Source organism: Acipenser ruthenus, chromosome 11 (genome assembly GCF_902713425.1).
Source record: "Acipenser ruthenus chromosome 11, fAciRut3.2 maternal haplotype, whole genome shotgun sequence".
NCBI classification, from domain to species: Eukaryota; Metazoa; Chordata; class Actinopteri; order Acipenseriformes; family Acipenseridae; genus Acipenser; species Acipenser ruthenus.
The window spans coordinates 13,771,505-13,790,580 of NC_081199.1; the positions used below are offsets into that span (position 1 = coordinate 13,771,505).

A 19,076-nucleotide genomic window follows, 5' to 3' on the forward strand; every position below is an offset into this window, starting at 1 on the left:
AATCGATAGCGCATTGGACATCTACTCAAGCACCGATGGGTACGTTGGAAGGTTGTAAAACCGAGTCCCACCAGTTAATGCTTTTAAAGCTAGCAGTGGGAGTCTACAACATTGGTCACTTAAAATAAAAACCTGATTTTCAATTTGTTTTTGTAAGACAATGAAAATAAACGGAAGGTTCCACCGAGATTTGAACTCGGATCACTGGATTCAAAGTCCAGAGTGCTAACCATTACACCATGGAACCAATCACCTATGTCGGTTTTACGTTGCAGGGAATCTCTGGATATTATGATTTTCTTTCAAACATTTTCGAATACTTCACAATGGCTGAAGCTATCTGATGCAGCAAGAGCTGAAACGACATCTGCACGCGTGGATTTGAATGGTGTAACCCGTCTGTGTGTGTCTCTCCTTGACTAGTAAGAGCTGAAACCCGCTTCTCTGTTTCCCTGCCTGCGCTCACACTCCGGCTATTCTATATCTGCGTTGTGTTGGTGTTTCTAGATGTTTTTTTTTTTTTTTTTTAAAGTATACCACTCGAGATCAACTGCTGAAAGACGGCGACGTTTATTTCTCTCTGCATAACAGAAAATGAAAGAAATGAAGTAAAAAATGACTCGGTCACCATTCATCTCTAGTGGCTGCAGTGAAAACGTGGCACTGGATCAGGAGCTTTGGTGTAGGATTATTAGTGCACTATATACCGGTTACAATCGTATCCTCGTCGCAGTTTTTTTTTTTATTTCATTTATTTATTTATTTTTATGATATTATTATTATTAGTTTTTCTCGTTCTCTTTTGACAAAAATGTTTATCCTGCGACTACAGGAAAGTATTTGTCTGTGTTGGAGGTGCTCCCCAACAGTCACAAAATGTGACAAAAACACAGCCTCAACGTTGAGGTGCTGAAAAAAAAAATATATAACCAAAGACACCGTTTACTAGGGAGGCGCTGTAACCATCTTAGCCACGGCGTCCTGCAACACACAAAGAAATGCGTGCCAGAGACCTGTGCAATGAAACGTATCAGGGACATTATTGGCGCTACTACTGTCATTCTCTACTACAATCTAGGACTAAAATTAAGCGCAGGGCATTTCTGAAATTAAACAGAAACACTTGAAAATACACATTACTTGTTATTAAACCATTTTCGACCTCAGATACCGGAATCTGCATTGTATTTTATATGACCGATTGTACACTTGTGGTCCAGACATATGACATTTGGTAGTTCACATGATCAAAACTTATGGTTAAATACAGGTCCCACCGAGATTTGAACTCGGATCGCTGGATTCAGAGTCCAGAGTGCTCACCATTACACCATGGAACCACTGCGGAGCAAGCGAGAGAGGAATGGCTGTAACATCCTCAGCTCCCAGGTGTAAAATCCCCTACTGCTGACAAACCCTGGACCGCAAGGCGTTCTCCCCGTTCTGATTGCACACAGTCCTTCAATATCCATTTTTCCTGTCGAATCCAAAATGCGACGTTTCATTTCTTGGTTCATACTGGCAGCTGGCAGCAGGTCTGGAGAACTGCACTATCAGCACCCAATCGTGCGCCACAAAAACTGCTCACATTGAAATAATAAGACACATGACAATATATGTATTACACATGTATATTTAGAAACGGTTTGAATAACATCGGTATTGCTAATTTAAATTAATAAACATGCCCTTAAAAACTAAATACGTTGGATCTTTATAAGTGAATATACACTTTCAAATACAAATTCGCACAGCTGTCTCCTAGCAAGTGAAGGCAGCACTGTATTCTGGACGCTATAGTTTATTCTAGAAACATGACACCTGGGCATGTTAGATATCAGGGGAAATCGCGGAGCCTCCTCTTTCGTTTGGTATGTAGACTGCGTGCCTAGCCCTTTCCGTTTTTGAGTTACAGGCACTTGAACGCACCTACCGATTTCCGTTTTTGAGTTACAGGCACTTGAACGCACCTACCGATTTGCTGCGCGTCACAGCACTGGAGCACTGAATGAGTGGCTGCATAGAATAATTCTGTGTCTCTTTTTAGTCGGTACTTATTGTGTTAACTGTGTGATTGTGTAGATGGGGGTGGTTAAACCCTAGCTGTCCTCTCACTTGTAAGGAGCAATTGTAAAATCCTTTTCTGCAGACTGAAAAGAAGTTAATGCCAAAAGGGGTTGCGAATCAATGTGCACAGACCCTGTAATAATATCAAGGGTGTGCTTTTAATTGAATGCAGTCGGGCCACAGCCAAGAAATAGACATATGTACATCTGATTAATGAAGAGTAATAGAATGGTTTTAATCGGAATACTAATGGGCAATAAAGTAACTTCCCTGACCGGGAATCGAACCCGGGCCGCGGCGGTGAGAGCGCCGAATCCTAACCACTAGACCACCAGGGACGCTGCTGTGGAGGTCTGCACGGCTGGCCAGGAATTCCTTTGCTAACAAAGCTGAAGCATCGAAAACGGAACAGCCCCCAAGCCCTGAGCAGTGACAGACAATGAATCATAATAAACTGCCGCATAATTAAATGAATTGCTGTGGTCCATTTCTAATTGTTCAAGAACTAGAAGTAGTTCTCCCTTTCAGATTATTCCGGACCATGCCGCGCTTAGTTTGCTGGTAGGTACGTTTGCTTAATGCCCTCGAGAGGCTCTGTGATGCAATCGATAGCGCATTGGACATCTACTCAAGCACCGATGGGTACGTTGGAAGGTTGTAAAACCGAGTCCCACCAGTTAATGCTTTTAAAGCTAGCAGTGGGAGTCTACAACATTGGTCACTTAAAATAAAAACCTGATTTTCAATTTGTTTTTGTAAGACAATGAAAATAAACGGAAGGTTCCACCGAGATTTGAACTCGGATCACTGGATTCAAAGTCCAGAGTGCTAACCATTACACCATGGAACCAATCACCTATGTCGGTTTTACGTTGCAGGGAATCTCTGGATATTATGATTTTCTTTCAAACATTTTCGAATACTTCACAATGGCTGAAGCTATCTGATGCAGCAAGAGCTGAAACGACATCTGCACGCGTGGATTTGAATGGTGTAACCCGTCTGTGTGTGTCTCTCCTTGACTAGTAAGAGCTGAAACCCGCTTCTCTGTTTCCCTGCCTGCGCTCACACTCCGGCTATTCTATATCTGCGTTGTGTTGGTGTTTCTAGATGTTTTTTTTTTTTTTTTTTAAAGTATACCACTCGAGATCAACTGCTGAAAGACGGCGACGTTTATTTCTCTCTGCATAACAGAAAATGAAAGAAATGAAGTAAAAAATGACTCGGTCACCATTCATCTCTAGTGGCTGCAGTGAAAACGTGGCACTGGATCAGGAGCTTTGGTGTAGGATTATTAGTGCACTATATACCGGTTACAATCGTATCCTCGTCGCAGTTTTTTTTTTATTTCATTTATTTATTTATTTTTATGATATTATTATTATTAGTTTTTCTCGTTCTCTTTTGACAAAAATGTTTATCCTGCGACTACAGGAAAGTATTTGTCTGTGTTGGAGGTGCTCCCCAACAGTCACAAAATGTGACAGGAACACAGCCTCAACGTTGAGGTGCTGAAAAAAAAAAATATAACCAAAGACACCGTTTACTAGGGAGGCGCTGTAACCATCTTAGCCACGGCGTCCTGCAACACACAAAGAAATGCGTGCCAGAGACCTGTGCAATGAAACGTATCAGGGACATTATTGGCGCTACTACTGTCATTCTCTACTACAATCTCGGACTAAAATTAAGCGCAGGGCATTTCTGAAATTAAACAGAAACACTTGAAAATACACATTACTTGTTATTAAACCATTTTCGACCTCAGATACCGGAATCTGCATTGTATTTTATATGACCGATTGTACACTTGTGGTCCAGACATATGACATTTGGTAGTTCACATGATCAAAACTTATGGTTAAATACAGGTCCCACCGAGATTTGAACTCGGATCGCTGGATTCAGAGTCCAGAGTGCTCACCATTACACCATGGAACCACTGCGGAGCAAGCGAGAGAGGAATGGCTGTAACATCCTCAGCTCCCAGGTGTAAAATCCCCTACTGCTGACAAACCCTGGACCGGAAGGCGTTCTCCCCGTTCTGATTGCACACAGTCCTTCAATATCCATTTTTCCTGTCGAATCCAAAATGCGACGTTTCATTTCTTGGTTCATACTGGCAGCTGGCAGCAGGTCTGGAGAACTGCACCATCAGCACCCAACCGTGCGCCACAAAAACTGCTCACATTGAAATAATAAGACACATGACAATATATGTATTACACATGTATATTTAGAAACGGTTTGAATAACATCGGTATTGCTAATTTAAATTAATAAACATGCCCTTAAAAACTAAATACGTTGGATCTTTATAAGTGAATATACACTTTCAAATACAAATTCGCACAGCTGTCTCCTAGCAAGTGAAGGCAGCACTGTATTCTGGACGCTATAGTTTATTCTAGAAACATGACACCTGGGCATGTTAGATATCAGGGGAAATCGCGGAGCCTCCTCTTTCGTTTGGTATGTAGACTGCGTGCCTAGCCCTTTCCGTTTTTGAGTTACAGGCACTTGAACGCACCTACCGATTTCCGTTTTTGAGTTACAGGCACTTGAACGCACCTACCGATTTGCTGCGCGTCACAGCACTGGAGCACTGAATGAGTGGCTGCATAGAATAATTCTGTGTCTCTTTTTAGTCGGTACTTATTGTGTTAACTGTGTGATTGTGTAGATGGGGGTGGTTAAACCCTAGCTGTCCTCTCACTTGTAAGGAGCAATTGTAAAATCCTTTTCTGCAGACTGAAAAGAAGTTAATGCCAAAAGGGGTTGCGAATCAATGTGCACAGACCCTGTAATAATATCAAGGGTGTGCTTTTAATTGAATGCAGTCGGGCCACAGCCAAGAAATAGACATATGTACATCTGATTAATGAAGAGTAATAGAATGGTTTTAATCGGAATACTAATGGGCAATAAAGTAACTTCCCTGACCGGGAATCGAACCCGGGCCGCGGCGGTGAGAGCGCCGAATCCTAACCACTAGACCACCAGGGACGCTGCTGTGGAGGTCTGCACGGCTGGCCAGGAATTCCTTTGCTAACAAAGCTGAAGCATCGAAAACGGAACAGCCCCCAAGCCCTGAGCAGTGACAGACAATGAATCATAATAAACTGCCGCATAATTAAATGAATTGCTGTGGTCCATTTCTAATTGTTCAATAACTAGAAGTAGTTCTCCCTTTCAGATTATTCCGGACCATGCCGCGCTTAGTTTGCTGGTAGGTACGTTTGCTTAATGCCCTCGAGAGGCTCTGTGATGCAATCGATAGCGCATTGGACATCTACTCAAGCACCGATGGGTACGTTGGAAGGTTGTAAAACCGAGTCCCACCAGTTAATGCTTTTAAAGCTAGCAGTGGGAGTCTACAACATTGGTCACTTAAAATAAAAACCTGATTTTCAATTTGTTTTTGTAAGACAATGAAAATAAACGGAAGGTTCCACCGAGATTTGAACTCGGATCACTGGATTCAAAGTCCAGAGTGCTAACCATTACACCATGGAACCAATCACCTATGTCGGTTTTACGTTGCAGGGAATCTCTGGATATTATGATTTTCTTTCAAACATTTTCGAATACTTCACAATGGCTGAAGCTATCTGATGCAGCAAGAGCTGAAACGACATCTGCACGCGTGGATTTGAATGGTGTAACCCGTCTGTGTGTGTCTCTCCTTGACTAGTAAGAGCTGAAACCCGCTTCTCTGTTTCCCTGCCTGCGCTCACACTCCGGCTATTCTATATCTGCGTTGTGTTGGTGTTTCTAGATGTTTTTTTTTTTTTTTTTTAAAGTATACCACTCGAGATCAACTGCTGAAAGACGGCGACGTTTATTTCTCTCTGCATAACAGAAAATGAAAGAAATGAAGTAAAAAATGACTCGGTCACCATTCATCTCTAGTGGCTGCAGTGAAAACGTGGCACTGGATCAGGAGCTTTGGTGTAGGATTATTAGTGCACTATATACCGGTTACAATCGTATCCTCGTCGCAGTTTTTTTTTTATTTCATTTATTTATTTATTTTTATGATATTATTATTATTAGTTTTTCTCGTTCTCTTTTGACAAAAATGTTTATCCTGCGACTACAGGAAAGTATTTGTCTGTGTTGGAGGTGCTCCCCAACAGTCACAAAATGTGACAGGAACACAGCCTCAACGTTGAGGTGCTGAAAAAAAAAAATATAACCAAAGACACCGTTTACTAGGGAGGCGCTGTAACCATCTTAGCCACGGCGTCCTGCAACACACAAAGAAATGCGTGCCAGAGACCTGTGCAATGAAACGTATCAGGGACATTATTGGCGCTACTACTGTCATTCTCTACTACAATCTCGGACTAAAATTAAGCGCAGGGCATTTCTGAAATTAAACAGAAACACTTGAAAATACACATTACTTGTTATTAAACCATTTTCGACCTCAGATACCGGAATCTGCATTGTATTTTATATGACCGATTGTACACTTGTGGTCCAGACATATGACATTTGGTAGTTCACATGATCAAAACTTATGGTTAAATACAGGTCCCACCGAGATTTGAACTCGGATCGCTGGATTCAGAGTCCAGAGTGCTCACCATTACACCATGGAACCACTGCGGAGCAAGCGAGAGAGGAATGGCTGTAACATCCTCAGCTCCCAGGTGTAAAATCCCCTACTGCTGACAAACCCTGGACCGCAAGGCGTTCTCCCCGTTCTGATTGCACACAGTCCTTCAATATCCATTTTTCCTGTCGAATCCAAAATGCGACGTTTCATTTCTTGGTTCATACTGGCAGCTGGCAGCAGGTCTGGAGAACTGCACTATCAGCACCCAATCGTGCGCCACAAAAACTGCTCACATTGAAATAATAAGACACATGACAATATATGTATTACACATGTATATTTAGAAACGGTTTGAATAACATCGGTATTGCTAATTTAAATTAATAAACATGCCCTTAAAAACTAAATACGTTGGATCTTTATAAGTGAATATACACTTTCAAATACAAATTCGCACAGCTGTCTCCTAGCAAGTGAAGGCAGCACTGTATTCTGGACGCTATAGTTTATTCTAGAAACATGACACCTGGGCATGTTAGATATCAGGGGAAATCGCGGAGCCTCCTCTTTCGTTTGGTATGTAGACTGCGTGCCTAGCCCTTTCCGTTTTTGAGTTACAGGCACTTGAACGCACCTACCGATTTCCGTTTTTGAGTTACAGGCACTTGAACGCACCTACCGATTTGCTGCGCGTCACAGCACTGGAGCACTGAATGAGTGGCTGCATAGAATAATTCTGTGTCTCTTTTTAGTCGGTACTTATTGTGTTAACTGTGTGATTGTGTAGATGGGGGTGGTTAAACCCTAGCTGTCCTCTCACTTGTAAGGAGCAATTGTAAAATCCTTTTCTGCAGACTGAAAAGAAGTTAATGCCAAAAGGGGTTGCGAATCAATGTGCACAGACCCTGTAATAATATCAAGGGTGTGCTTTTAATTGAATGCAGTCGGGCCACAGCCAAGAAATAGACATATGTACATCTGATTAATGAAGAGTAATAGAATGGTTTTAATCGGAATACTAATGGGCAATAAAGTAACTTCCCTGACCGGGAATCGAACCCGGGCCGCGGCGGTGAGAGCGCCGAATCCTAACCACTAGACCACCAGGGACGCTGCTGTGGAGGTCTGCACGGCTGGCCAGGAATTCCTTTGCTAACAAAGCTGAAGCATCGAAAACGGAACAGCCCCCAAGCCCTGAGCAGTGACAGACAATGAATCATAATAAACTGCCGCATAATTAAATGAATTGCTGTGGTCCATTTCTAATTGTTCAAGAACTAGAAGTAGTTCTCCCTTTCAGATTATTCCGGACCATGCCGCGCTTAGTTTGCTGGTAGGTACGTTTGCTTAATGCCCTCGAGAGGCTCTGTGATGCAATCGATAGCGCATTGGACATCTACTCAAGCACCGATGGGTACGTTGGAAGGTTGTAAAACCGAGTCCCACCAGTTAATGCTTTTAAAGCTAGCAGTGGGAGTCTACAACATTGGTCACTTAAAATAAAAACCTGATTTTCAATTTGTTTTTGTAAGACAATGAAAATAAACGGAAGGTTCCACCGAGATTTGAACTCGGATCACTGGATTCAAAGTCCAGAGTGCTAACCATTACACCATGGAACCAATCACCTATGTCGGTTTTACGTTGCAGGGAATCTCTGGATATTATGATTTTCTTTCAAACATTTTCAAATACTTCACAATGGCTGAAGCTATCTGATGCAGCAAGAGCTGAAACGACATCTGCACGCGTGGATTTGAATGGTGTAACCCGTCTGTGTGTGTCTCTCCTTGACTAGTAAGAGCTGAAACCCGCTTCTCTGTTTCCCTGCCTGCGCTCACACTCCGGCTATTCTATATCTGCGTTGTGTTGGTGTTTCTACATGTTTTTTTTTTTTTTTTTTAAAGTATACCACTCGAGATCAACTGCTGAAAGACGGCGACGTTTATTTCTCTCTGCATAACAGAAAATGAAAGAAATGAAGTAAAAAATGACTCGGTCACCATTCATCTCTAGTGGCTGCAGTGAAAACGTGGCACTGGATCAGGAGCTTTGGTGTAGGATTATTAGTGCACTATATACCGGTTACAATCGTATCCTCGTCGCAGTTTTTTTTTTATTTCATTTATTTATTTATTTTTATGATATTATTATTATTAGTTTTTCTCGTTCTCTTTTGACAAAAATGTTTATCCTGCGACTACAGGAAAGTATTTGTCTGTGTTGGAGGTGCTCCCCAACAGTCACAAAATGTGACAGGAACACAGCCTCAACGTTGAGGTGCTGAAAAAAAAAAATATAACCAAAGACACCGTTTACTAGGGAGGCGCTGTAACCATCTTAGCCACGGCGTCCTGCAACACACAAAGAAATGCGTGCCAGAGACCTGTGCAATGAAACGTATCAGGGACATTATTGGCGCTACTACTGTCATTCTCTACTACAATCTCGGACTAAAATTAAGCGCAGGGCATTTCTGAAATTAAACAGAAACACTTGAAAATACACATTACTTGTTATTAAACCATTTTCGACCTCAGATACCGGAATCTGCATTGTATTTTATATGACCGATTGTACACTTGTGGTCCAGACATATGACATTTGGTAGTTCACATGATCAAAACTTATGGTTAAATACAGGTCCCACCGAGATTTGAACTCGGATCGCTGGATTCAGAGTCCAGAGTGCTCACCATTACACCATGGAACCACTGCGGAGCAAGCGAGAGAGGAATGGCTGTAACATCCTCAGCTCCCAGGTGTAAAATCCCCTACTGCTGACAAACCCTGGACCGCAAGGCGTTCTCCCCGTTCTGATTGCACACAGTCCTTCAATATCCATTTTTCCTGTCGAATCCAAAATGCGACGTTTCATTTCTTGGTTCATACTGGCAGCTGGCAGCAGGTCTGGAGAACTGCACTATCAGCACCCAATCGTGCGCCACAAAAACTGCTCACATTGAAATAATAAGACACATGACAATATATGTATTACACATGTATATTTAGAAACGGTTTGAATAACATCGGTATTGCTAATTTAAATTAATAAACATGCCCTTAAAAACTAAATACGTTGGATCTTTATAAGTGAATATACACTTTCAAATACAAATTCGCACAGCTGTCTCCTAGCAAGTGAAGGCAGCACTGTATTCTGGACGCTATAGTTTATTCTAGAAACATGACACCTGGGCATGTTAGATATCAGGGGAAATCGCGGAGCCTCCTCTTTCGTTTGGTATGTAGACTGCGTGCCTAGCCCTTTCCGTTTTTGAGTTACAGGCACTTGAACGCACCTACCGATTTCCGTTTTTGAGTTACAGGCACTTGAACGCACCTACCGATTTGCTGCGCGTCACAGCACTGGAGCACTGAATGAGTGGCTGCATAGAATAATTCTGTGTCTCTTTTTAGTCGGTACTTATTGTGTTAACTGTGTGATTGTGTAGATGGGGGTGGTTAAACCCTAGCTGTCCTCTCACTTGTAAGGAGCAATTGTAAAATCCTTTTCTGCAGACTGAAAAGAAGTTAATGCCAAAAGGGGTTGCGAATCAATGTGCACAGACCCTGTAATAATATCAAGGGTGTGCTTTTAATTGAATGCAGTCGGGCCACAGCCAAGAAATAGACATATGTACATCTGATTAATGAAGAGTAATAGAATGGTTTTAATCGGAATACTAATGGGCAATAAAGTAACTTCCCTGACCGGGAATCGAACCCGGGCCGCGGCGGTGAGAGCGCCGAATCCTAACCACTAGACCACCAGGGACGCTGCTGTGGAGGTCTGCACGGCTGGCCAGGAATTCCTTTGCTAACAAAGCTGAAGCATCGAAAACGGAACAGCCCCCAAGCCCTGAGCAGTGACAGACAATGAATCATAATAAACTGCCGCATAATTAAATGAATTGCTGTGGTCCATTTCTAATTGTTCAAGAACTAGAAGTAGTTCTCCCTTTCAGATTATTCCGGACCATGCCGCGCTTAGTTTGCTGGTAGGTACGTTTGCTTAATGCCCTCGAGAGGCTCTGTGATGCAATCGATAGCGCATTGGACATCTACTCAAGCACCGATGGGTACGTTGGAAGGTTGTAAAACCGAGTCCCACCAGTTAATGCTTTTAAAGCTAGCAGTGGGAGTCTACAACATTGGTCACTTAAAATAAAAACCTGATTTTCAATTTGTTTTTGTAAGACAATGAAAATAAACGGAAGGTTCCACCGAGATTTGAACTCGGATCACTGGATTCAAAGTCCAGAGTGCTAACCATTACACCATGGAACCAATCACCTATGTCGGTTTTACGTTGCAGGGAATCTCTGGATATTATGATTTTCTTTCAAACATTTTCAAATACTTCACAATGGCTGAAGCTATCTGATGCAGCAAGAGCTGAAACGACATCTGCACGCGTGGATTTGAATGGTGTAACCCGTCTGTGTGTGTCTCTCCTTGACTAGTAAGAGCTGAAACCCGCTTCTCTGTTTCCCTGCCTGCGCTCACACTCCGGCTATTCTATATCTGCGTTGTGTTGGTGTTTCTACATGTTTTTTTTTTTTTTTTTTAAAGTATACCACTCGAGATCAACTGCTGAAAGACGGCGACGTTTATTTCTCTCTGCATAACAGAAAATGAAAGAAATGAAGTAAAACATGACTCGGTCACCGTTCATCTCTAGTGGCTGCAGTGAAAACGTGGCACTGGATCAGGAGCTTTGGTGTAGGATTATTAGTGCACTATATACCGGTTACAATCGTATCCTCGTCGCAGTTTTTTTTTTATTTCATTTATTTATTTATTTTTATGATATTATTATTATTAGTTTTTCTCGTTCTCTTTTGACAAAAATGTTTATCCTGCGACTACAGGAAAGTATTTGTCTGTGTTGGAGGTGCTCCCCAACAGTCACAAAATGTGACAAAAACACAGCCTCAACGTTGAGGTGCTGAAAAAAAAAAATATAACCAAAGACACCGTTTACTAGGGAGGCGCTGTAACCATCTTAGCCACGGCGTCCTGCAACACACAAAGAAATGCGTGCCAGAGACCTGTGCAATGAAACGTATCAGGGACATTATTGGCGCTACTACTGTCATTCTCTACTACAATCTCGGACTAAAATTAAGCGCAGGGCATTTCTGAAATTAAACAGAAACACTTGAAAATACACATTACTTGTTATTAAACCATTTTCGACCTCAGATACCGGAATCTGCATTGTATTTTATATGACCGATTGTACACTTGTGGTCCAGACATATGACATTTGGTAGTTCACATGATCAAAACTTATGGTTAAATACAGGTCCCACCGAGATTTGAACTCGGATCGCTGGATTCAGAATCCAGAGTGCTCACCATTACACCATGGAACCACTGCGGAGCAAGCGAGAGAGGAATGGCTGTAACATCCTCAGCTCCCAGGTGTAAAATCCCCTACTGCTGACAAATCCTGGACCGCAAGGCGTTCTCCCCGTTCTGATTGCACACAGTCCTTCAATATCCATTTTTCCTGTCGAATCCAAAATGCGACGTTTCATTTCTTGGTTCATACTGGCAGCTGGCAGCAGGTCTGGAGAACTGCACTATCAGCACCCAATCGTGCGCCACAAAATCTGCTCACATTGAAATAATAAGACACATGACAATATATGTATTACACATGTATATTTAGAAACGGTTTGAATAACATCGGTATTGCTAATTTAAATTAATAAACATGCCCTTAAAAACTAAATACGTTGGATCTTTATAAGTGAATATACACTTTCAAATACAAATTCGCACAGCTGTCTCCTAGCAAGTGAAGGCAGCACTGTATTCTGGACGCTATAGTTTATTCTAGAAACATGACACCTGGGCATGTTAGATATCAGGGGAAATCGCGGAGCCTCCTCTTTCGTTTGGTATGTAGACTGCGTGCCTAGCCCTTTCCGTTTTTGAGTTACAGGCACTTGAACGCACCTACCGATTTCCGTTTTTGAGTTACAGGCACTTGAACGCACCTACCGATTTGCTGCGCGTCACAGCACTGGAGCACTGAATGAGTGGCTGCATAGAATAATTCTGTGTCTCTTTTTAGTCGGTACTTATTGTGTTAACTGTGTGATTGTGTAGAGGGGGGTGGTTAAACCCTAGCTGTCCTCTCACTTGTAAGGAGCAATTGTAAAATCCTTTTCTGCAGACTGAAAAGAAGTTAATGCCAAAAGGGGTTGCGAATCAATGTGCACAGACCCTGTAATAATATCAAGGGTGTGCTTTTAATTGAATGCAGTCGGGCCACAGCCAAGAAATAGACATATGTACATCTGATTAATGAAGAGTAATAGAATGGTTTTAATCGGAATACTAATGGGCAATAAAGTAACTTCCCTGACCGGGAATCGAACCCGGGCCGCGGCGGTGAGAGCGCCGAATCCTAACCACTAGACCACCAGGGACGCTGCTGTGGAGGTCTGCACGGCTGGCCAGGAATTCCTTTGCTAACAAAGCTGAAGCATCGAAAACGGAACAGCCCCCAAGCCCTGAGCAGTGACAGACAATGAATCATAATAAACTGCCGCATAATTAAATGAATTGCTGTGGTCCATTTCTAATTGTTCAAGAACTAGAAGTAGTTCTCCCTTTCAGATTATTCCGGACCATGCCGCGCTTAGTTTGCTGGTAGGTACGTTTGCTTAATGCCCTCGAGAGGCTCTGTGATGCAATCGATAGCGCATTGGACATCTACTCAAGCACCGATGGGTACGTTGGAAGGTTGTAAAACCGAGTCCCACCAGTTAATGCTTTTAAAGCTAGCAGTGGGAGTCTACAACATTGGTCACTTAAAATAAAAACCTGATTTTCAATTTGTTTTTGTAAGACAATGAAAATAAACGGAAGGTTCCACCGAGATTTGAACTCGGATCACTGGATTCAAAGTCCAGAGTGCTAACCATTACACCATGGAACCAATCACCTATGTCGGTTTTACGTTGCAGGGAATCTCTGGATATTATGATTTTCTTTCAAACATTTTCGAATACTTCACAATGGCTGAAGCTATCTGATGCAGCAAGAGCTGAAACGACATCTGCACGCGTGGATTTGAATGGTGTAACCCGTCTGTGTGTGTCTCTCCTTGACTAGTAAGAGCTGAAACCCGCTTCTCTGTTTCCCTGCCTGCGCTCACACTCCGGCTATTCTATATCTGCGTTGTGTTGGTGTTTCTAGATGTTTTTTTTTTTTTTTTTTAAAGTATACCACTCGAGATCAACTGCTGAAAGACGGCGACGTTTATTTCTCTCTGCATAACAGAAAATGAAAGAAATGAAGTAAAAAATGACTCGGTCACCATTCATCTCTAGTGGCTGCAGTGAAAACGTGGCACTGGATCAGGAGCTTTGGTGTAGGATTATTAGTGCACTATATACCGGTTACAATCGTATCCTCGTCGCAGTTTTTTTTTTTATTTCATTTATTTATTTATTTTTATGATATTATTATTATTAGTTTTTCTCGTTCTCTTTTGACAAAAATGTTTATCCTGCGACTACAGGAAAGTATTTGTCTGTGTTGGAGGTGCTCCCCAACAGTCACAAAATGTGACAAAAACACAGCCTCAACGTTGAGGTGCTGAAAAAAAAAAAATATAACCAAAGACACCGTTTACTAGGGAGGCGCTGTAACCATCTTAGCCACGGCGTCCTGCAACACACAAAGAAATGCGTGCCAGAGACCTGTGCAATGAAACGTATCAGGGACATTATTGGCGCTACTACTGTCATTCTCTACTACAATCTAGGACTAAAATTAAGCGCAGGGCATTTCTGAAATTAAACAGAAACACTTGAAAATACACATTACTTGTTATTAAACCATTTTCGACCTCAGATACCGGAATCTGCATTGTATTTTATATGACCGATTGTACACTTGTGGTCCAGACATATGACATTTGGTAGTTCACATGATCAAAACTTATGGTTAAATACAGGTCCCACCGAGATTTGAACTCGGATCGCTGGATTCAGAGTCCAGAGTGCTCACCATTACACCATGGAACCACTGCGGAGCAAGCGAGAGAGGAATGGCTGTAACATCCTCAGCTCCCAGGTGTAAAATCCCCTACTGCTGACAAACCCTGGACCGCAAGGCGTTCTCCCCGTTCTGATTGCACACAGTCCTTCAATATCCATTTTTCCTGTCGAATCCAAAATGCGACGTTTCATTTCTTGGTTCATACTGGCAGCTGGCAGCAGGTCTGGAGAACTGCACTATCAGCACCCAATCGTGCGCCACAAAAACTGCTCACATTGAAATAATAAGACACATGACAATATATGTATTACACATGTATATTTAGAAACGGTTTGAATAACATCGGTATTGCTAATTTAAATTAATAAACATGCCCTTAAAAACTAAATACGTTGGATCTTTATAAGTGAATATACACTTTCAAATACAAATTCGCACAGCTGTCTCCTAGCAAGTGAAGGCAGCACTGTATTCTGGACGCTATAGTTTATTCTAGAAACATGACACCTGGGCATGTTAGATATCAGGGGAAATCGCGGAGCCTCCTCTTTCGTTTGGTATGTAGACTGCGTGCCTAGCCCTTTCCGTTTTTGAGTTACAGGCACTTGAACGCACCTACCGATTTCCGTTTCTGAGTTACAGGCACTTGAACGCACCTACCGATTTGCTGCGCGTCACAGCACTGGAGCACTGAATGAGTGGCTGCATAGAATAATTCTGTGTCTCTTTTTAGTCGGTACTTATTGTGTTAACTGTGTGATTGTGTAGATGGGGGTGGTTAAACCCTAGCTGTCCTCTCACTTGTAAGGAGCAATTGTAAAATCCTTTTCTGCAGACTGAAAAGAAGTTAATGCCAAAAGGGGTTGCGAATCAATGTGCACAGACCCTGTAATAATATCAAGGGTGTGCTTTTAATTGAATGCAGTCGGGCCACAGCCAAGAAATAGACATATGTACATCTGATTAATGAAGAGTAATAGAATGGTTTTAATCGGAATACTAATGGGCAATAAAGTAACTTCCCTGACCGGGAATCGAACCCGGGCCGCGGCGGTGAGAGCGCCGAATCCTAACCACTAGACCACCAGGGACGCTGCTGTGGAGGTCTGCACGGCTGGCCAGGAATTCCTTTGCTAACAAAGCTGAAGCATCGAAAACGGAACAGCCCCCAAGCCCTGAGCAGTGACAGACAATGAATCATAATAAACTGCCGCATAATTAAATGAATTGCTGTGGTCCATTTCTAATTGTTCAAGAACTAGAAGTAGTTCTCCCTTTCAGATTATTCCGGACCATGCCGCGCTTAGTTTGCTGGTAGGTACGTTTGCTTAATGCCCTCGAGAGGCTCTGTGATGCAATCGATAGCGCATTGGACATCTACTCAAGCACCGATGGGTACGTTGGAAGGTTGTAAAACCGAGTCCCACCAGTTAATGCTTTTAAAGCTAGCAGTGGGAGTCTACAACATTGGTCACTTAAAATAAAAACCTGATTTTCAATTTGTTTTTGTAAGACAATGAAAATAAACGGAAGGTTCCACCGAGATTTGAACTCGGATCACTGGATTCAAAGTCCAGAGTGCTAACCATTACACCATGGAACCAATCACCTATGTCGGTTTTACGTTGCAGGGAATCTCTGGATATTATGATTTTCTTTCAAACATTTTCGAATACTTCACAATGGCTGAAGCTATCTGATGCAGCAAGAGCTGAAACGACATCTGCACGCGTGGATTTGAATGGTGTAACCCGTCTGTGTGTGTCTCTCCTTGACTAGTAAGAGCTGAAACCCGCTTCTCTGTTTCCCTGCCTGCGCTCACACTCCGGCTATTCTATATCTGCGTTGTGTTGGTGTTTCTAGATGTTTTTTTTTTTTTTTTTTAAAGTATACCACTCGAGATCAACTGCTGAAAGACGGCGACGTTTATTTCTCTCTGCATAACAGAAAATGAAAGAAATGAAGTAAAAAATGACTCGGTCACCATTCATCTCTAGTGGCTGCAGTGAAAACGTGGCACTGGATCAGGAGCTTTGGTGTAGGATTATTAGTGCACTATATACCGGTTACAATCGTATCCTCGTCGCAGTTTTTTTTTTATTTCATTTATTTATTTATTTTTATGATATTATTATTATTAGTTTTTCTCGTTCTCTTTTGACAAAAATGTTTATCCTGCGACTACAGGAAAGTATTTGTCTGTGTTGGAGGTGCTCCCCAACAGTCACAAAATGTGACAGGAACACAGCCTCAACGTTGAGGTGCTGAAAAAAAAAAATATAACCAAAGACACCGTTTACTAGGGAGGCGCTGTAACCATCTTAGCCACGGCGTCCTGCAACACACAAAGAAATGCGTGCCAGAGACCTGTGCAATGAAACGTATCAGGGACATTATTGGCGCTACTACTGTCATTCTCTACTACAATCTCGGACTAAAATTAAGCGCAGGGCATTTCTGAAATTAAACAGAAACACTTGAAAATACACATTACTTGTTATTAAACCATTTTCGACCTCAGATACCGGAATCTGCATTGTATTTTATATGACCGATTGTACACTTGTGGTCCAGACATATGACATTTGGTAGTTCACATGATCAAAACTTATGGTTAAATACAGGTCCCACCGAGATTTGAACTCGGATCGCTGGATTCAGAGTCCAGAGTGCTCACCATTACACCATGGAACCACTGCGGAGCAAGCGAGAGAGGAATGGCTGTAACATCCTCAGCTCCCAGGTGTAAAATCCCCTACTGCTGACAAACCCTGGACCGGAAGGCGTTCTCCCCGTTCTGATTGCACACAGTCCTTCAATATCCATTTTTCCTGTCGAATCCAAAATGCGACGTTTCATTTCTTGGTTCATACTGGCAGCTGGCAGCAGGTCTGGAGAACTGCACCATCAGCACCCAACCGTGCGCCACAAAAACTGCTCACATTGAAATAATAAGACACATGACAATATATGTATTACACATGTATATTTAGAAACGGTTTGAATAACATCGGTATTGCTAATTTAAATTAATAAACATGCCCTTAAAAACTAAATACGTTGGATCTTTATAAGTGAATATACACTTTCAAATACAAATTCGCACAGCTGTCTCCTAGCAAGTGAAGGCAGCACTGTATTCTGGACGCTATAGTTTATTCTAGAAACATGACACCTGGGCATGTTAGATATCAGGGGAAATCGCGGAGCCTCCTCTTTCGTTTGGTATGTAGACTGCGTGCCTAGCCCTTTCCGTTTTTGAGTTACAGGCACTTGAACGCACCTACCGATTTCCGTTTTTGAGTTACAGGCACTTGAACGCACCTACCGATTTGCTGCGCGTCACAGCACTGGAGCACTGAATGAGTGGCTGCATAGAATAATTCTGTGTCTCTTTTTAGTCGGTACTTATTGTGTTAACTGTGTGATTGTGTAGATGGGGGTGGTTAAACCCTAGCTGTCCTCTCACTTGTAAGGAGCAATTGTAAAATCCTTTTCTGCAGACTGAAAAGAAGTTAATGCCAAAAGGGGTTGCGAATCAATGTGCACAGACCCTGTAATAATATCAAGGGTGTGCTTTTAATTGAATGCAGTCGGGCCACAGCCAAGAAATAGACATATGTACATCTGATTAATGAAGAGTAATAGAATGGTTTTAATCGGAATACTAATGGGCAATAAAGTAACTTCCCTGACCGGGAATCGAACCCGGGCCGCGGCGGTGAGAGCGCCGAATCCTAACCACTAGACCACCAGGGACGCTGCTGTGGAGGTCTGCACGGCTGGCCAGGAATTCCTTTGCTAACAAAGCTGAAGCATCGAAAACGGAACAGCCCCCAAGCCCTGAGCAGTGACAGACAATGAATCATAATAAACTGCCGCATAATTAAATGAATTGCTGTGGTCCATTTCTAATTGTTCAATAACTAGAAGTAGTTCTCCCTTTCAGATTATTCCGGACCATGCCGCGCTTAGTTTGCTGGTAGGTACGTTTGCTTAATGCCCTCGAGAGGCTCTGTGATGCAATCGATAGCGCATTGGACATCTACTCAAGCACCGATGGGTACGTTGGAAGGTTGTAAAACCGAGTCCCACCAGTTAATGCTTTTAAAGCTAGCAGTGGGAGTCTACAACATTGGTCACTTAAAATAAAAACCTGATTTTCAATTTGTTTTTGTAAGACAATGAAAATAAACGGAAGGTTCCACCGAGATTTGAACTCGGATCACTGGATTCAAAGTCCAGAGTGCTAACCATTACACCATGGAACCAATCACCTATGTCGGTTTTACGTTGCAGGGAATCTCTGGATATTATGATTTTCTTTCAAACATTTTCGAATACTTCACAATGGCTGAAGCTATCTGATGCAGCAAGAGCTGAAACGACATCTGCACGCGTGGATTTGAATGGTGTAACC

The 19,076-nt window shown here is 42.4% G+C and overlaps 22 non-coding genes across 22 annotated transcripts; all 22 read right to left on the reverse strand.

Annotated features, from left to right (window-relative positions):
- Nucleotides 1–175: 175 nt before the first annotated feature.
- Nucleotides 176–247, reverse strand: trnaq-uug (transfer RNA glutamine (anticodon UUG)). The gene has a single exon. It is a non-coding gene; the product is annotated as a tRNA-Gln (tRNA).
- A 1,021-nt stretch (nt 248–1,268) lies between these two features.
- trnaq-cug (transfer RNA glutamine (anticodon CUG)) lies at nt 1,269–1,340 on the reverse strand. The gene has a single exon. It is a non-coding gene; the product is annotated as a tRNA-Gln (tRNA).
- Nucleotides 1,341–2,333: 993 nt separating this feature from the next.
- Nucleotides 2,334–2,405, reverse strand: trnae-cuc (transfer RNA glutamic acid (anticodon CUC)). The gene has a single exon. It is a non-coding gene; the product is annotated as a tRNA-Glu (tRNA).
- Nucleotides 2,406–2,845: 440 nt separating this feature from the next.
- On the reverse strand, nt 2,846–2,917 carry trnaq-uug (transfer RNA glutamine (anticodon UUG)). The gene has a single exon. It is a non-coding gene; the product is annotated as a tRNA-Gln (tRNA).
- A 1,019-nt stretch (nt 2,918–3,936) lies between these two features.
- trnaq-cug (transfer RNA glutamine (anticodon CUG)) lies at nt 3,937–4,008 on the reverse strand. The gene has a single exon. It is a non-coding gene; the product is annotated as a tRNA-Gln (tRNA).
- A 993-nt stretch (nt 4,009–5,001) lies between these two features.
- On the reverse strand, nt 5,002–5,073 carry trnae-cuc (transfer RNA glutamic acid (anticodon CUC)). Its single transcript has one exon. It is a non-coding gene; the product is annotated as a tRNA-Glu (tRNA).
- A 440-nt stretch (nt 5,074–5,513) lies between these two features.
- Nucleotides 5,514–5,585, reverse strand: trnaq-uug (transfer RNA glutamine (anticodon UUG)). Its single transcript has one exon. It is a non-coding gene; the product is annotated as a tRNA-Gln (tRNA).
- A 1,019-nt stretch (nt 5,586–6,604) lies between these two features.
- trnaq-cug (transfer RNA glutamine (anticodon CUG)) lies at nt 6,605–6,676 on the reverse strand. The gene has a single exon. It is a non-coding gene; the product is annotated as a tRNA-Gln (tRNA).
- A 993-nt stretch (nt 6,677–7,669) lies between these two features.
- trnae-cuc (transfer RNA glutamic acid (anticodon CUC)) lies at nt 7,670–7,741 on the reverse strand. Its single transcript has one exon. It is a non-coding gene; the product is annotated as a tRNA-Glu (tRNA).
- Nucleotides 7,742–8,181: 440 nt separating this feature from the next.
- trnaq-uug (transfer RNA glutamine (anticodon UUG)) lies at nt 8,182–8,253 on the reverse strand. The gene has a single exon. It is a non-coding gene; the product is annotated as a tRNA-Gln (tRNA).
- Nucleotides 8,254–9,272: 1,019 nt separating this feature from the next.
- Nucleotides 9,273–9,344, reverse strand: trnaq-cug (transfer RNA glutamine (anticodon CUG)). Its single transcript has one exon. It is a non-coding gene; the product is annotated as a tRNA-Gln (tRNA).
- A 993-nt stretch (nt 9,345–10,337) lies between these two features.
- Nucleotides 10,338–10,409, reverse strand: trnae-cuc (transfer RNA glutamic acid (anticodon CUC)). The gene has a single exon. It is a non-coding gene; the product is annotated as a tRNA-Glu (tRNA).
- Nucleotides 10,410–10,849: 440 nt separating this feature from the next.
- trnaq-uug (transfer RNA glutamine (anticodon UUG)) lies at nt 10,850–10,921 on the reverse strand. The gene has a single exon. It is a non-coding gene; the product is annotated as a tRNA-Gln (tRNA).
- Nucleotides 10,922–11,940: 1,019 nt separating this feature from the next.
- On the reverse strand, nt 11,941–12,012 carry trnaq-cug (transfer RNA glutamine (anticodon CUG)). The gene has a single exon. It is a non-coding gene; the product is annotated as a tRNA-Gln (tRNA).
- Nucleotides 12,013–13,005: 993 nt separating this feature from the next.
- trnae-cuc (transfer RNA glutamic acid (anticodon CUC)) lies at nt 13,006–13,077 on the reverse strand. The gene has a single exon. It is a non-coding gene; the product is annotated as a tRNA-Glu (tRNA).
- Nucleotides 13,078–13,517: 440 nt separating this feature from the next.
- On the reverse strand, nt 13,518–13,589 carry trnaq-uug (transfer RNA glutamine (anticodon UUG)). Its single transcript has one exon. It is a non-coding gene; the product is annotated as a tRNA-Gln (tRNA).
- Nucleotides 13,590–14,610: 1,021 nt separating this feature from the next.
- On the reverse strand, nt 14,611–14,682 carry trnaq-cug (transfer RNA glutamine (anticodon CUG)). Its single transcript has one exon. It is a non-coding gene; the product is annotated as a tRNA-Gln (tRNA).
- A 993-nt stretch (nt 14,683–15,675) lies between these two features.
- On the reverse strand, nt 15,676–15,747 carry trnae-cuc (transfer RNA glutamic acid (anticodon CUC)). Its single transcript has one exon. It is a non-coding gene; the product is annotated as a tRNA-Glu (tRNA).
- A 440-nt stretch (nt 15,748–16,187) lies between these two features.
- On the reverse strand, nt 16,188–16,259 carry trnaq-uug (transfer RNA glutamine (anticodon UUG)). Its single transcript has one exon. It is a non-coding gene; the product is annotated as a tRNA-Gln (tRNA).
- Nucleotides 16,260–17,278: 1,019 nt separating this feature from the next.
- Nucleotides 17,279–17,350, reverse strand: trnaq-cug (transfer RNA glutamine (anticodon CUG)). Its single transcript has one exon. It is a non-coding gene; the product is annotated as a tRNA-Gln (tRNA).
- Nucleotides 17,351–18,343: 993 nt separating this feature from the next.
- Nucleotides 18,344–18,415, reverse strand: trnae-cuc (transfer RNA glutamic acid (anticodon CUC)). The gene has a single exon. It is a non-coding gene; the product is annotated as a tRNA-Glu (tRNA).
- Nucleotides 18,416–18,855: 440 nt separating this feature from the next.
- Nucleotides 18,856–18,927, reverse strand: trnaq-uug (transfer RNA glutamine (anticodon UUG)). The gene has a single exon. It is a non-coding gene; the product is annotated as a tRNA-Gln (tRNA).
- Between the last annotated feature and the right edge of the window lie 149 nt (nt 18,928–19,076).